This window comes from Triticum aestivum, chromosome 3D (assembly GCF_018294505.1).
Source record: "Triticum aestivum cultivar Chinese Spring chromosome 3D, IWGSC CS RefSeq v2.1, whole genome shotgun sequence".
NCBI classification, from domain to species: Eukaryota; Viridiplantae; Streptophyta; class Magnoliopsida; order Poales; family Poaceae; genus Triticum; species Triticum aestivum.
Genome location: NC_057802.1, coordinates 88,071,477 through 88,085,949, shown reverse-complemented (window position 1 = coordinate 88,085,949; position 14,473 = coordinate 88,071,477).

The window sequence follows — 14,473 nt, the reverse complement described above, 5'->3', positions numbered from 1 at the left end:
AATAAGATGCCCTCTGAATTTGAGACTAGTGTTAAGGAGTTTATGAATTCGCAAAAGAGTTTCAATGCTTTGCTTGAAGAAAAATTGCTTAAGGTTGATGAATTGGCTAGGAACGTTGATAGAATTTCTCTTGTTGTTGATTCTTTGAAACTTAGATCTATTCCACCTAAGCATGATATCAATGAGTCTCTCAAAGCCATGAGAATTTCCATTGATGAGTGCAAAGAAAGAACCGCTAGGATGCGTGCTAAGAAAGATTGCTTTGTGAAAGCATGTTCTTCTAATTTTTGTGAGAATAAAGATGAAGATCTAAAAGTTATTGATGTATCTCCTATTAAATCTTTGCTTTGCAATATTAATCTTAACAATGATGGGACTGGAGATGAGTTACCTTTACCTAGAAGGTGTCCCAAAAATTCGGAGTTTTTAGATCTTGATGCGAAATTTGGTAAAAGTGGGATTGAAGAGGTCAAAACTTTAGATATCAATGAACCCACTATTTTGGATTTCAAGGAATTTAATTATGATAATTGCTCTTTGATAGATTGTATTTCCTTGTTACAATCCGTGCTAAATTCTCCTCATGCTTATAGTCAAAATAAAGCTTATACTAAACATATCGTTGATGCTTTGATGCAATCTTATGAAGAAAAACTTGAGTTGGAAGTTTCTATACCTAGAAAACTTTATGATGAGTGGGAACATATTATTAAAATTAAAATTAAAGATCATGAATGCTATGCTTTGTGTGATTTGGGTGCTAGTGTTTCCACGATTCCAAAAACTTTGTGTGATTTGCTAGGATTCCGTGAATTTGATGATTGTTCTTTAAACTTGCACCTTGCGGATTCCACTATTACGAAACCTATGGGAAGAATTAATGATGTTCTTATTGTTGCAAATAGGAACTATGTGCCCGTAGATTTCATTGTTCTTGACATAGATTGCAATCCTTCATGTCCTATTATTCTTGGTAGACCTTTCCTTAGAACGATTGGTGCAATTATTGATATGAAGGAAGGGAATATTAGATTCCAATTTCCATTAAGGAAAGGCATGGAACACTTTCCTAGAAAGAAAATAAAATTACCTTATGAATCTATTATGAGAGCTACCTATGGATTGCCTACCAAAGATGGCAATACTTAGATCTATCCTTGTTTTTATGCCTAGCTAGGGGCGTTAAACGATAGCGCTTGTTGGGAGGCAACCCAATTTTATTTTAGTTTTTTGCTTTTTGCTTCTGTTTAGGAATACATATTTCATCTAGCCTCTGGTTATATTTGTTTTTATGTTTTAATTAGTGTTTGTGCCAAGTTAAACCTATAGGATCTTCTTGGATGATAGTTATTTGATCTTGCTGAAAATTCCAGAAACTTTCTGTTCATGAAAACAATTGTTAAAAATCACCAGAACATGATAAAATACTGATTCCAATTGAAGTATATCAATAAACAAATTGTCTAGGTCGTCCTATTTTGGTAGAAGTTTTTGAGTTCCAGAACTTTGCGTTAGTTACAGATTACTACAGACTGTTCTGTTTTTGACAGATTCTGTTTTTCGTGTGTTGTTCGCTTATTTTGATGAATCTATGGCTAGTAAAATAGTTTATAAACCATAGAGAAGTTGGAATACAGTAGGTTTAGTACCAATATAAATAAATAATGAGTTCAATACAGTACCTTGAAGTGGTGTTTTGTTTTCTTTCGCTAACGGAGCTCACGAGATTTTCTGTTGAGTTTTGTGTTGTGAAGTTTTCATGTTTTGGGTAAAGATTTGATGGAGTATGGAAAAAGGAGTGGCAAGAGCCTAAGCTTGGGGATGCCCATGGCACCCCAAGATAATCTAAGGACACCAAGAAGCCAAAGCTTGGGGATGCCCCGGAAGGCATCCCTTCTTTCGTCTTCGTCCATCGGTAACTTTACTTGGAGCTATATTTTTATTCACCACATGATATGTGTTTTGCTTGGAGCGTCTTGTATGATTTGAGTATTTGCTTTTTAGTTTACCACAATCATCCTTTCTGTACACACCTTTTGAGAGAGACACACATGATTCGGAATTTATTAGAATACTCTATGTGCTTCACTTATATCTTTTGAGCTATATAGTTTTTGCTCTAGTGCTTCACTTGTTTTAGAGCACGGTGGTGGATTTGTTTTATAGAAATTTTTGTTCTCTCATGCTTCACTTATATTATTTTGAGAGTCCTACAAAACAGCATGGTAATTTGCTTTAATTGTGAAATTAGTTCTAATATGCTAGGTATTCAAGATTAGTAAAAACTTTCTTATGAGTGTGTTGAATACTAAGAGAAGTTTGATGCTTGATGATTGTTTTGAGATATGGAGGTAGTGATATTAAAGTTGTGCTAGTTGAGTAGTTGTGAATTTGAGAAATACTTGTGTTGAAGTTTGCAAATCCCGTAGCATGCACGTAAGGTAAACGTTATGTAACATTTGAAACATGAGGTGTTCTTTGATTGTCCTCCTTATGAGTGGCGGTCGGGGACGAGCGATGGTCTTTTCCTACCAATCTACCCCCCTAGGAGCATGCGCGTAGTGCTTGGTTTTTGATGACTTGTAGATTTTTGCAATAAGTATGTGAGTTCTTTATGACTAATGTTGAGTCCATGGATTATACGCACTCTCAACCTTCCATCATTGCTAGCCTCTTCAGTACCGTCCATTGCCCTTTCTCACCTTGAGAGTTGGTGCAAACTTCGCCGGTGCATCCAAACCCCGTGATACGATATGCTCTATCACACATAAACCTCCTTATATCTTCCTCAAAACAGCCACCATACCTAACTATTATGGCATTTCCATAGCCATTCCGAGATATATTGGCATGCAACTTTCCACCGTTCCGTTTATCATGACACGTTCATCATTGTCATATTGCCTTGCATGATCATGTAGTTGACATCATATTTGTGGCAAAGCCACCATGCATATTATTTCATACATGTCACTCTTGATTCGTTGCCCATCCCGGTACACCGCCGGAGGCATTCATATAGAGTCATACTTTGTTCTAGTATCGAGTTGTAATCATTGAGTTGTAAATAAATAGAAGTGTGATGACCATCATTCATAGAGCATTGTCCCCCCCCCCCCAAAAAAAAGAGGAAGGCCAAAAGAAAAAAAAGGAAGGCCCAAAAAAAGAAAATAAAAAGGGGCAATGCTACTATCTTTTTCCATACTTGTGCTTCAAAGTAGCACCATGATCCTTATGATAGAGAGTCTCTTGTTTTGTCACTTTCATATACTAGTGGGAATTTTTCGTTATAGAACTTGGCTTGTATATTCCAACAATGGGCTTCCTCAAATGTCCTAGGTCTTCGTGAGCAAGCAAGTTGGATGCACACCCACTTAGTTTCTTTTGTTGAGCTTTCATACATTTATAGCTCTAGTGCATCCGTTGCATGGCAATCCCTACTCCTCACGTTAACATCAATTGATGGGAATCTCCATAGCCCATTGATTAGCTGCGTTGATGTGAGACTTTCTCCTTTTTTGTCTTCTCCACATAACCCCCATCATTATATTCGTTTCCACCCATAATGCTATATCCATGGCTCACGCTCATGTATTGCGTGAAAGTTGAAAAAAATTGAGATTACTAAAGTATGAAACAATTGCTTGGCTTGTCATCGGGGTTGTGCATGATTAGAGCATTCTTGTGTGACGAAAATGGAGCATGACCAAACTATATGATTTTGTATTGATGAACTTTCTTTGGCCATGTTATTTTGAGAAGACATAATTGCTTAGTTAGTATGCTTGAAGTATTATTACTTTTATGTCAATATTAAACTTTTATCTTGAATCTTCCGGATTTGAATATTCATACCACAATTAAGAGGGTTACATTGAGAATTATGCCAAGTAGCATTCCACATAAAAAATTCTGTTTTTATCATTTACCTACTCGAGGACGAGCAGGAATTAAGCTTGGGGATGCTTGATACGTCTCCAACGTATCTATAATTTTTATTGTTCCATGCTATATTATATTCTGTTTTGGATGTTTAATGGGCTTTATTATACACTTTTATATTATTTTTGGGACTAACCTATTAACCGGAGGCCCGGCCCAAATTGCTGTTTTTTTGCCTACTTCAGTGTTTCGCAGAAAAAAATATCAAACGGAGTCCAAACGGAATGAAACCTTCGGGAACGTGATTTTCGGAACAAACGTGATCCAGAGGACTTGGAGTCTACGTAAAGCAATCAACGAGGAAGGCACGAGGTAGGGAGGCGCGCCCACCTCCCCCAGGCGCACCCTCCACCCTCGTGGGCCCCTCGTTGCTCCACCGACGTACTTCTTCCTCCTATATATACCTAGGTACCCCCAAACCATCAGAGACGGAGCCAAAACCCTATTTCCACCGCCGCAACCTTCTATACCCATGAGATCCCATCTTGGGGCCTTTTTCGGCGCTCCGCCGGAGGGGGCATTGATCACGGTGGGCTTCTACATCAACACCATAGCCTCTCCGATGATGTGTGAGTAGTTTACCTCAGACCTTCGGGTCCATAGTTGTTAGCTATATGGCTTCTTCTCTCTCTTTGGATCTCAATACAAAGTTCTCCTTGATCTTCTTGGAGATCTATTCGATGTAATCTTCTTTTGCGGTGTGTTTGTCGAGATCCGATGAATTGTGGGTTTATGATCAAGTTTATCTATGAACAATATTTGAATCTCCTCTGAATTCTTTTATGTATGATTGGTTATCTTAGCAAGTCTCTTCGAATTATCAGTTTGGTTTGGCCTACTAGATTGATCTTTCTTGCAATGGGAGAAGTGCTTAGCTTTGGGTTCAATCATGTGGTGCTCGATCCTAGTGACAGAAGGGGAAACGACATGTATTGTATTGTTGCCATCGAGGATAAAAAGATGGGGTTTATATCATATTGCATGAGTTTATCCCTCTACATCATGTCATCTTACTTAAAGCATTACTCTATTTTTATGAACTTAATACTCTAGATGCATGCTGGATAGCGGTCGATGTGTGGAGTAATAGTAGTAGATGTAGAATCGTTTCGGTCTACTTGTCACGGACGTGATGCCTATGTACATGATCATACCTAGATATTCTCATAGCTATGCTCAATTCTATCAATTGCTCGACAGTAATTCGTTTACCCACCGTAATACTTATGCTATCTTGAGAGAAGCCACTAGTGAAACCTATGGCCCCCGGGTCTATCTTCCATCATATTTATCTTCCAACACTTAGCTATTTCTATTGCCGTTTATTTTACTTTGCATCTTTATTTCTCTTTATCATAAAAATACCAAAATATTATCTTATCATATCTATCAGATCTCACTCTCGTAAGTGACCGTGAAGGGATTGACAACCCCTTTATCGGGTTGGTTGCGAGGTTCTTATTTGTTTGTGTAGGTGCGTGGGACTCGCGGGTGGTCTCCTACTGGATTGATACCTTTGTTCTCAAAAACTGAGGGAAATACTTACGCTACTTTACTGCATCACCCATTCCTCTTCAAGGGAAAAACCAACGCAGTGCTCAAGAGGTAGCAGGGCTCAGGCACCGAAATAACACCGTCGGCTCATCTCATTATGGCAGTCATTGCCCCATGGACCAAACCCTTCTTGGGCTGCCTTAATAGGCGAGAACTCCCCGAGGATCAGAATGAGGCTCGCTGCATTGTCCGACGTTCGAAAGCCTACAAGGTTCACGACGGAGAACTCTACAAGAAAAGCGCTACCGGAGTACTTCAAAGATGTATCTCTGAGGAAGAAGGGCGGTAGCTCTTAGCTGAAATTCATGCCGGTCTCAGTGGTCACAACACTGCGGCTCGGGCCCTCGTAAGCAAGGCCTTCCGTACTAGTTTCTATTGGTCAACGGCCCGAGCAAACGCACAGGACCTTGTCCAACGTTGCGTCGGATGTCAGCTTTTCGCCAACCAAAGCCATATGCCACCCACTGCTCTACAAACAATCCCCATTACTTGGCCTTTCGCGGTCTGGGGGCTCGATATGGTCGGACCCCTTCAAGGAGGCAGCCATAAGAAAAAGTATCTGCTGGTCATGGTGGATAAATTCACTAAGTGGATAGAGGCCAAACCAGTTAAAACGGCCGAGGCCGGGCCAGTGATAGAATTCATATCCGGTGTTGTGCACCATTATGGTGTTCCGCACAGCATCATCACCGATAACGGCTCCAATTTCACAGCCGATGAGGTGAAAACCTGGTGTGCTAATCTGGGCATTAAGCTCGACTATGCCTCTGTCTATCACCCTCAAACAAACGGTCAAGTCAAACGGGCCAATGGTCTTATTATGAGCGGCATTAAACCCAGACTAGTGCGGTCTTTGAGAGAATCGGACAAGCACTGGGTTGAGGAGCTCGACTCCGTACTTTGGGGGCTGCGGACCACGCCCAACCGCACTACTGGATATACACCTTTCTTCATGGTGTACGACGCGGAGGCTGTGTTGCCCTGTGATATTATTCATGACTCACCTAGAGTGCGCATGTACGAAGAGAGAGAGGCCGAGCTTGATCGGCAGGACAACCTAGATGCCCTGGAGGAGGAGCACGATGTTGCAAAAGCCCGTTCCGCTTTTTATCAGCAACAGGCCCGCCGATATCAAAGCAGAGAAGTACGTGCCAAGACTTATAATGTTGGCGAACCCGTTCTATGCTTGCCGGAGAAGAAACAGGAAAAACTCAAGCCCAAATGGGAGGGTCCCTTCATCATTGACGAAGTTCTCACTGGAGGAGCGTACCGCCTGCGGGATGCATCAGACAATCGCCTAGAGCCGAACCCCTGGAATGCGGCCAGACTCTGAAGATTCTATGCCTAGCGCCGAACTATTTGTTCGTCTCCTTCTCCCTGTTGTTTCCATTATTTTTTCCTCTCTTTTCATTTTTTCTTTTTTCGCCTTAAAGCTTTCGCACGGCTAAACCGTGCACCTGTGACGTACACATCCTCGAACATGTACGTCCACTATACCTGGGGGCTTCCCGGACATAAGCTTATTATTATTATTATTATTTTCCGAGCGTCAAGCTCATCGCATATGCATTTTTCCATATGTACCTTTTATTCGCCATTATATGCATCGATGTGACTTAAGTTTTGGCCAAGCTGGGTTGCCTGGCTCATGTGCTTATGCCCTACGTTCCCGTTAGTTCGGCTAGGGCATAAAGGGAGCACCTCTGCGATTGTTACTGCCGGGTCATCCAGATGTGTACCTCAGACTGGCTGAAACCGAAAGCTAGCGTTCTTAAGGGAATATTCGGTCGGTGGATTAAAGATGTCCTCGCATTCACCCCATGGTAAACCCCCAGATGTTTAATTCCTGCTCGTCCTCGAGTAGGTAAATGATAAAAACATAATTTTTGATGTGGAATGCTACCTAGCATAATTCTCAATGTAATTTTCTTTATTGTGGCATGAATGTTCAGATCCGAAAGATTCAAGACAAATTTTTAATATTGACATGAAAATAATAATACTTCAAGCATACTAACAAAGCAATCATGTCTTCTCAAAATAACATGGCCAAAGAAAGTTATCCCTACAAAATCATATAGTCTGGCTATGCTCTATCTTCATCACATAAAGTATTTAATCATGCACAACTCCGATGACAAGCCAAGCAATTGTTTCATACTTTTGATGTTCTCAAACTTTTTCAATCTTCACGCAATACATGAGCGTGAGCCATGGACATAGCACTATATGTGGAATAGAATGGTGGTTGTGGAGAAGACAAAAAAGGAGAAGATAGTCTCACATCAACTAGGCGTATCAACGAGCTATGGAGATTCCCATTAATAGATATCAATGTGAGTGAGTAGGGATTGCCATGCAAGAGATGCACTAGAGCTATAAGTGTATGAAAGCTCAACAAAATAAACTAAGTGGGTGTGCATCCAACTCGCTTGCTCACGAAGACCTAGGACATTTTGCGGAAGCCCATCATTGGAATATACAAGCCAAGTTCTATAATGTAAAATTCCCACTAGTATATGAAAGTGACAACATAAGAGACTCTCTATCATGAAGATCATGGTGCTACTTTGAAGCACAAGTGTTGTAAAAGGATAGTAACATTGTCCCTTCTCTCATTTTCTCTCCTTTTCCCTTTTTTTGTTTGGGCCTTCTTCTCTTTTTTTATGGCCTCTTTTCTTTCTCTTTTTTTATTTTTATTCTGGAGTCTCATCCTGACTTGTGGCGGAATCATAGTCTCCATCATCCTTTCCTCACATGGGACAATGCTCTAATAATGATGATCATCACACTTTTATTTACTTACAACTCAATACTTAGAACAAAATATGACTCTATGTGAATGCCTCCGGCGGGGTACCGGGATATGCAATGAATCAAGAGTGACATGTATGAAACAATTATGAATGGTGGCTTTGCCACAAATACGATGTCAACTACATGATCATGCAAAGCAATATGACAATGATGAAGCGTGTCATAATAAACGGAACGGTGGTAAGTTGCATGGCAATGTATCTCGGAATGGCTATGGAAATGACATAATAGGTAGGTATGGTGGCTGTTTTGAGGAAAGTATATGGTGGGTATATGATACCGGCGAAAGGTGTGCGGTATTAGAGAGGGTAGCAATGGTGGAAGGGTGAGAGTGCGTATAATCCATGGACTCAACATTAGTCATAAAGAACTCACATACGTATTGCAAAAATCTATTAGTTGTCGAAACAAAGTACTACAGGCATGCTCCTAGGGGGATAGATTGGTAGGAAAAGACCATCGCTCGTCCCCGACCGCCACTCATAAGGAAGACAATTAATAAATAAATCATGCTCCGACTTCATCACATAACGGTTCACCATACGTGCATGCTACGGGAATCACAAACTTTATAACAAGTATTTATCAAATCCACAACTACTCAACTAGCATGACTTTAATATCACCATATTCATATCTCAAAACAATTATCAAGTATCAAACTTCTCATAGTATTCAATGCACTTTATATGATAGTTTTTATTATACCTATCTTGGATGCTCATCACTTTAGGACTAAAATTTTAACCAAAGCAAATTACCATGCTGTTCTAAAGGACTCTCAAAATAATATAAGTGAATCATGAGAGATCAATTATTTCTATAAAATAAAACCACCACTGTGCTCTAAAAGATATAAGTGAAGCACTAGAGCAAAATTTTCTAGCTCAAAAGATATAAGTGAAGCACATAGAGTATTCTAATAAATTCTGATTCATGTGTGTCTCTCCCAAAAGGTGTGTACATCAAGGATGATCGTGGTAAACTAAAAACAAAGACTCAAATCATACAAGACTCTCCAAGCAAAACACATATCATGTGGTGAATAAAAATATAGCATCAAGTAAAGTTACCGATGGACGAAGACGAAAGAGGGGATGTCTTCCGGGGCATCCCCAAGCTTAGGCTCTTGGTTGTCCTTGAATTTTACCTTGGGGTGCCTTGGGCATCCCCAAGCTTAGGCTCTTGCCACTCCTTGTTCCACAATCCATCAAATCTTTACCCAAAAACTTGAAAACTTCACAACACAAAACTCAACAGAAAATCTCATGAGCTCCGTTAGTGAAATAAAACAAACCACCACTTTAAGGTACTGTAATTAACTCATTATTTATTTATATTGTTGTTAAACCTAGTGTATTCCAACTTCTCTATGGTTCATAACCTCCGATACTAGCCATAGATTCATCAAAATAAGCAAACAACACACGAAAAACAGAATCTGTCAAAACAGAACAGTCTGTAGTAATCTGGATATAACGCAAACTTCTGTAGCTCAGAAAAATCTACAAAAATTGGAAGACCTAGATAATTTGTTTATTGATCTACTGCAATTGGAATCAGTATTTTATCGCGTTCTGGTTATTTTTAACAATTGTTTTCGGGAGCAGAAAGTTTCTGACTTTTTCAGCAAGATCGAATAACTATCATCCAAGGATCCTATAGGTTTTACTTGGAAAAAACACTAATTAAAACATAAAACCACATCTAACCAGAGGCTATATCAAATATTTATTACTAAATAGAACCAAAAAGCAAGAAACAAAAATAAAATTGGGTTGCCTCCCAACAAGCGCTATTGTTTAACGCCCCTAGCTAGGCATAAAGGCAAGAATAGATCTAGGTATGATCTTCTTTGGCATGCAATTCTTCAATAGAACATTTGTAATCCTTAGGAGTTTCCTTCTTTTTATTAATGATCAAACTCCTAGGCAAGAAATCAAGGAATTCATTTGTAGCAAAAGGTTCCTTAATGATAGCAAAAAATTTGGGGTGAACACTTATTGATTTGAGATCCGCATTTTCCTTACTAGAAGATTCACCCTTATTTTTAGGAACATACATTAATTTGGAAACTTTGGTAGTAGTAGGATTTGGAGTATTTCTTACGGCAGAAAAAGCGGACCCTAAGTTGGTAATAATACCCTCAAGTTTATCAATTCTAGTGTAATCTTGTTCTATCCTTTCATTAACTATGGGTTCTTTTTCTTTAAAACTTTTCAGAGTAACTCCTACCTTAGATCCATATTGGGTAATTTGGTTGTGGATCTTTTTATCCAAATTCTCAATCAATTCCACAGTGGCAACTTTATTTTCTATGATTTCAAGCCTTTGCATCACATGTTCCAAAGTTAGCATAGTTCCATTAACTAAAAGAGGTGGTGGGCCAAACAAATCTATCATAGCATTATAAGAATCAAAAGTATGGCTACCCAAGAAATTCCCTCCGGTAATGGTATCAAGAATATATCTATTCCAAGGAGTGATGCCTACATAAAAATTGTGAAGAAGAACGGAAGTAAATTGCTTCCTAGTAGATCTATTTTGAGCATTGCAAATTCTGTACCAAGCATCTTTTAGATTTTCTCCCTCCCTTTGTTTAAAATTAAGAACTTCATTCTCGGGAGACAAAGGAGTAGATAAAGGACTGGCCATGAAGGCACACGGGACATAGGAAGCAAGAAGAAGAGGCGAACGGAAAGAGAGGGCGAATAAAACGGCAAGGGTGAAGTGGGGGAGAGGAAAAAGAGAGGAAAATGGCAAATAATGTAATGCGAGGGATAAGAGTTTGTGATGGGTACTTGGTATGTCTTGACTTGACTTGAATTGGCGTAGATCTCCCCGGCAACGGCGCCAGAAATCCTTCTTGCTACCTCTTGAGCTTGCGTTGGTTTTTCCCTTGAAGATGAAAGGGTGATGCAGTAAAGTAGCGTAAGTATTTCCCTCAGTTTTTGAGAACCAAGGTATCAATCGAGTAGGAGACTACACACAAGTCGCCTCGTACCTACACAAACAAATAAGAACCTTGCAACCAACGCGATAAAGGGGTTGTCAATCCCTTCACGACCACTTGCAAAAGTGAGATCTGATAGAGATAATAAGATAAATATTTTTGGTATTTTTATGATATAGATTGAAAGTAAAGATTGCAAAGTAAAAATAGATTGGAAACTTATATGATGGAGAATAGACCCGGGGGCCATAGGTTTCACTAGTGGCTTCTCTCAAGATACCATAAGTATTACGGTGGGTGAACAAATTACTATCGAGCAATTGATAGAAAAGTGCATAATTATGAGAATATCTAGGCATGATCATGTATATAGGCATCACATCCGCGACAAGTAGACCGAAATGATTCTGCATATACTACTATTACTCCACACATCGACCACTATCCAGCATGCATCTAGAGTATTAAGTTTATAAGAACAGAGTAACGCATTAGGCAAGATGACATGATGTAGAGGGATAAACTCAAGCAATATGATATAAACCCCATCTTTTTATCCTCGATGGCAACAATACAATACGTGTCGTTTCCCCTTCTGTCACTAGGATCGAGCACCGCATGATTGAACCCAAAGCTAAGCACTTCTCCCATTGCAAGAAAGATCAATCTAGTAGGCCAAACCAAACTGATAATTCGACGAGACTTGCAAAGATAACCAATCATACATAAAAGAATTCAGAGGAGATTCAAATATTGTTCATAGATTATCTTGATCATAAACCCACAATTCATCATATCTCGACAAACACACCGCAAAAAGAGTTACATCGAATAGATCTCCAAGAAGATCGAGGAGAACTTTGTATTGAGATCCAAAGAGAGAGAAGAAGCCATCTAGCTAATAACTATGGACCCGAAGGTCTGAGGTAAACTACTCACACATCATTGGAGAGGCTATGGTGTTGATGTAGAAGCCCCACTATAAAAAAATACACTTCCGTGATGATACGTGTTTGTCACAGTAGGTCACGTTTTCTGTCATGCATGTACATCCATGACAAATTTATGACATAATCAAGATAGTCATACATGTGCTGTGGTAGAAGTGTTCCATGACATTACCAAAATTATCATCACGGAAGTGTCCACTTCCATGACGATAAATCACGCGTCACAGAAGTGCTTTCGTCAAGGGTGACCGACACGTGGCATCCACCGTAACGGAACGTCGTTAAACTATCGGGTCCGGTTTTGGATCCGATAACCCGTTAACAGCCCCGACCAATGGGGATTTTCCATGTGTAAAATCATCATTGGTTGGAGGAAACACGTGTCGGCTCACCGTTGGGACAGATGTCATCCACTCATTGGAGAGGAGGCGCATATGATAGGTCGACACGTGGCACGGCCCAACAGTGGCCCATTCCGGTGAAAAGGCCGGCCCGTTTGACTTGGTCAAAAGGTGGCGGGCCGGCCCATGTCAAGCCTGTTAACGGCCTGTTCGCATATAGCCCATTTACAGCCCACTAACCTAGGGCTCGTTTACGGCCTATCCGAATTAGGCCCAGTAGCGTCATCTGGGCTGTCCAATATAATTCCAACCCGTTTTAACTTCCGGCCCATGTATGGCCCATGACGTCTTTTGGCCCATCTGAGGCCCTTAGTAAACCTCGGACCATTAACGGCCCGTGGTAAAACTAGCCCGTAATGAACAGTGTATCACTTTATACCCATTAACGGCCCATTATTCCGTTGGGCTGTTTCCAGCCCATGTTATCTTTCGGCCTTCTCAGGGCCCATTTATTCTTGGGCTCATTTCCAGCATTCGTTTACTTTCGGCCCGTTACTGTCATTTTCTACTTGTGGGCCAAATACAGCCCGTGGTTATAGTCGGCCCGTTTGTGGCCCGTTAATACGTTGGGCTGTTTTCATAGCATCATCAAATACGGCCTATTAACGACGGCCCGTTATGGTCGGCCCATGAACGGACGATTTCAACTCTAGCCCATTTACGGCCATAATGTGGTCTGTTATTGGCCCATGTTTGGCCAACCAATCATATGGCCCGTAGGAGGCTCATTGATGATACGGCCCGTAGAAGGCCCATTGTGTCTACGCCCTGTAGAAGGCCCATTGTTTCTATGGCCCTTAGAAGGCCCATTGTTTCTACGGCCCTTAGAAGGCCCATTCTACGGCCCGAAGGAGGCCCATGTTAACTACAATAAATATGTAGCCCATTATTAATGTGGCCTAGTTTTTAAAAATAGGTTATTCCGGCCACTAGCAAACCGCGGAAAAAGAACTGCACTGAAATAAATAAACAAGACAACAGAAATAAATAAGCAAGCAACTTACACTAGGCTATCACGGCTATTACACATATTACATCCACTGGGCATCAAAGTTCGCCACAAGTGCAAATATAGGGAACAAAGCAGCATATAAATGCCGCAGCAAAACAAGTCCAGAACTGAAACCACTTTAGAAGAGCTCAAGAAACAATATCCTGGGTACCCATAATGCTAGCAAGATGCTTAGCAAGCTTATTAACTTTCTCTTGTTTGGTGCTTAAATCCTCCAGCACTTGTTGTTGGACCAGAAAGTATGCATCTGAATTCTGCAGGGACTTCCTCAGTCCTTCGACTTCCTGTTGCATAACATCTGATCGATGTCTTTCAACTTGAAGTTGAGACTCAAGAAGCCGAACTGATTCAGGCAGCGAGTTCGAAGAGCTGGTGCCAGCAGTAGTAGCCAGTAACTCGAACACTACATCAAGACAGGACTTTGGGGTTGTCTCAGTGTCTTCAATATAGTTTTTATCAGCTTTCTTGGAGAACAATAGGGATGTCTCACTATCTTGAACCTGATCTGCATTACTTCCTTTACCATTGCATAACGGGGTACTCTTCTCCAATATTTTATCCGCGTTCTAAAGGAGAAACAAACAAACAAATCACAGGTTTACAATGTAGTATATGAAACTCATTTTGGTAAACCAGTTCAGTAGTAAGGTGGACATGATAACATCATGAAACAAACATATATCTATGTAGTATGGTCGCTGTATGGTCTATATCATTCTAGTTTATGTTGCCAAATCAAGATAGATACAGTTCGAATCATATCTATTTAAGACAAAGCATCATAGACAGAATATAAGTGTGGGAAACTACACAGCAATAACAACACTTGTAATGTGCATGGCAT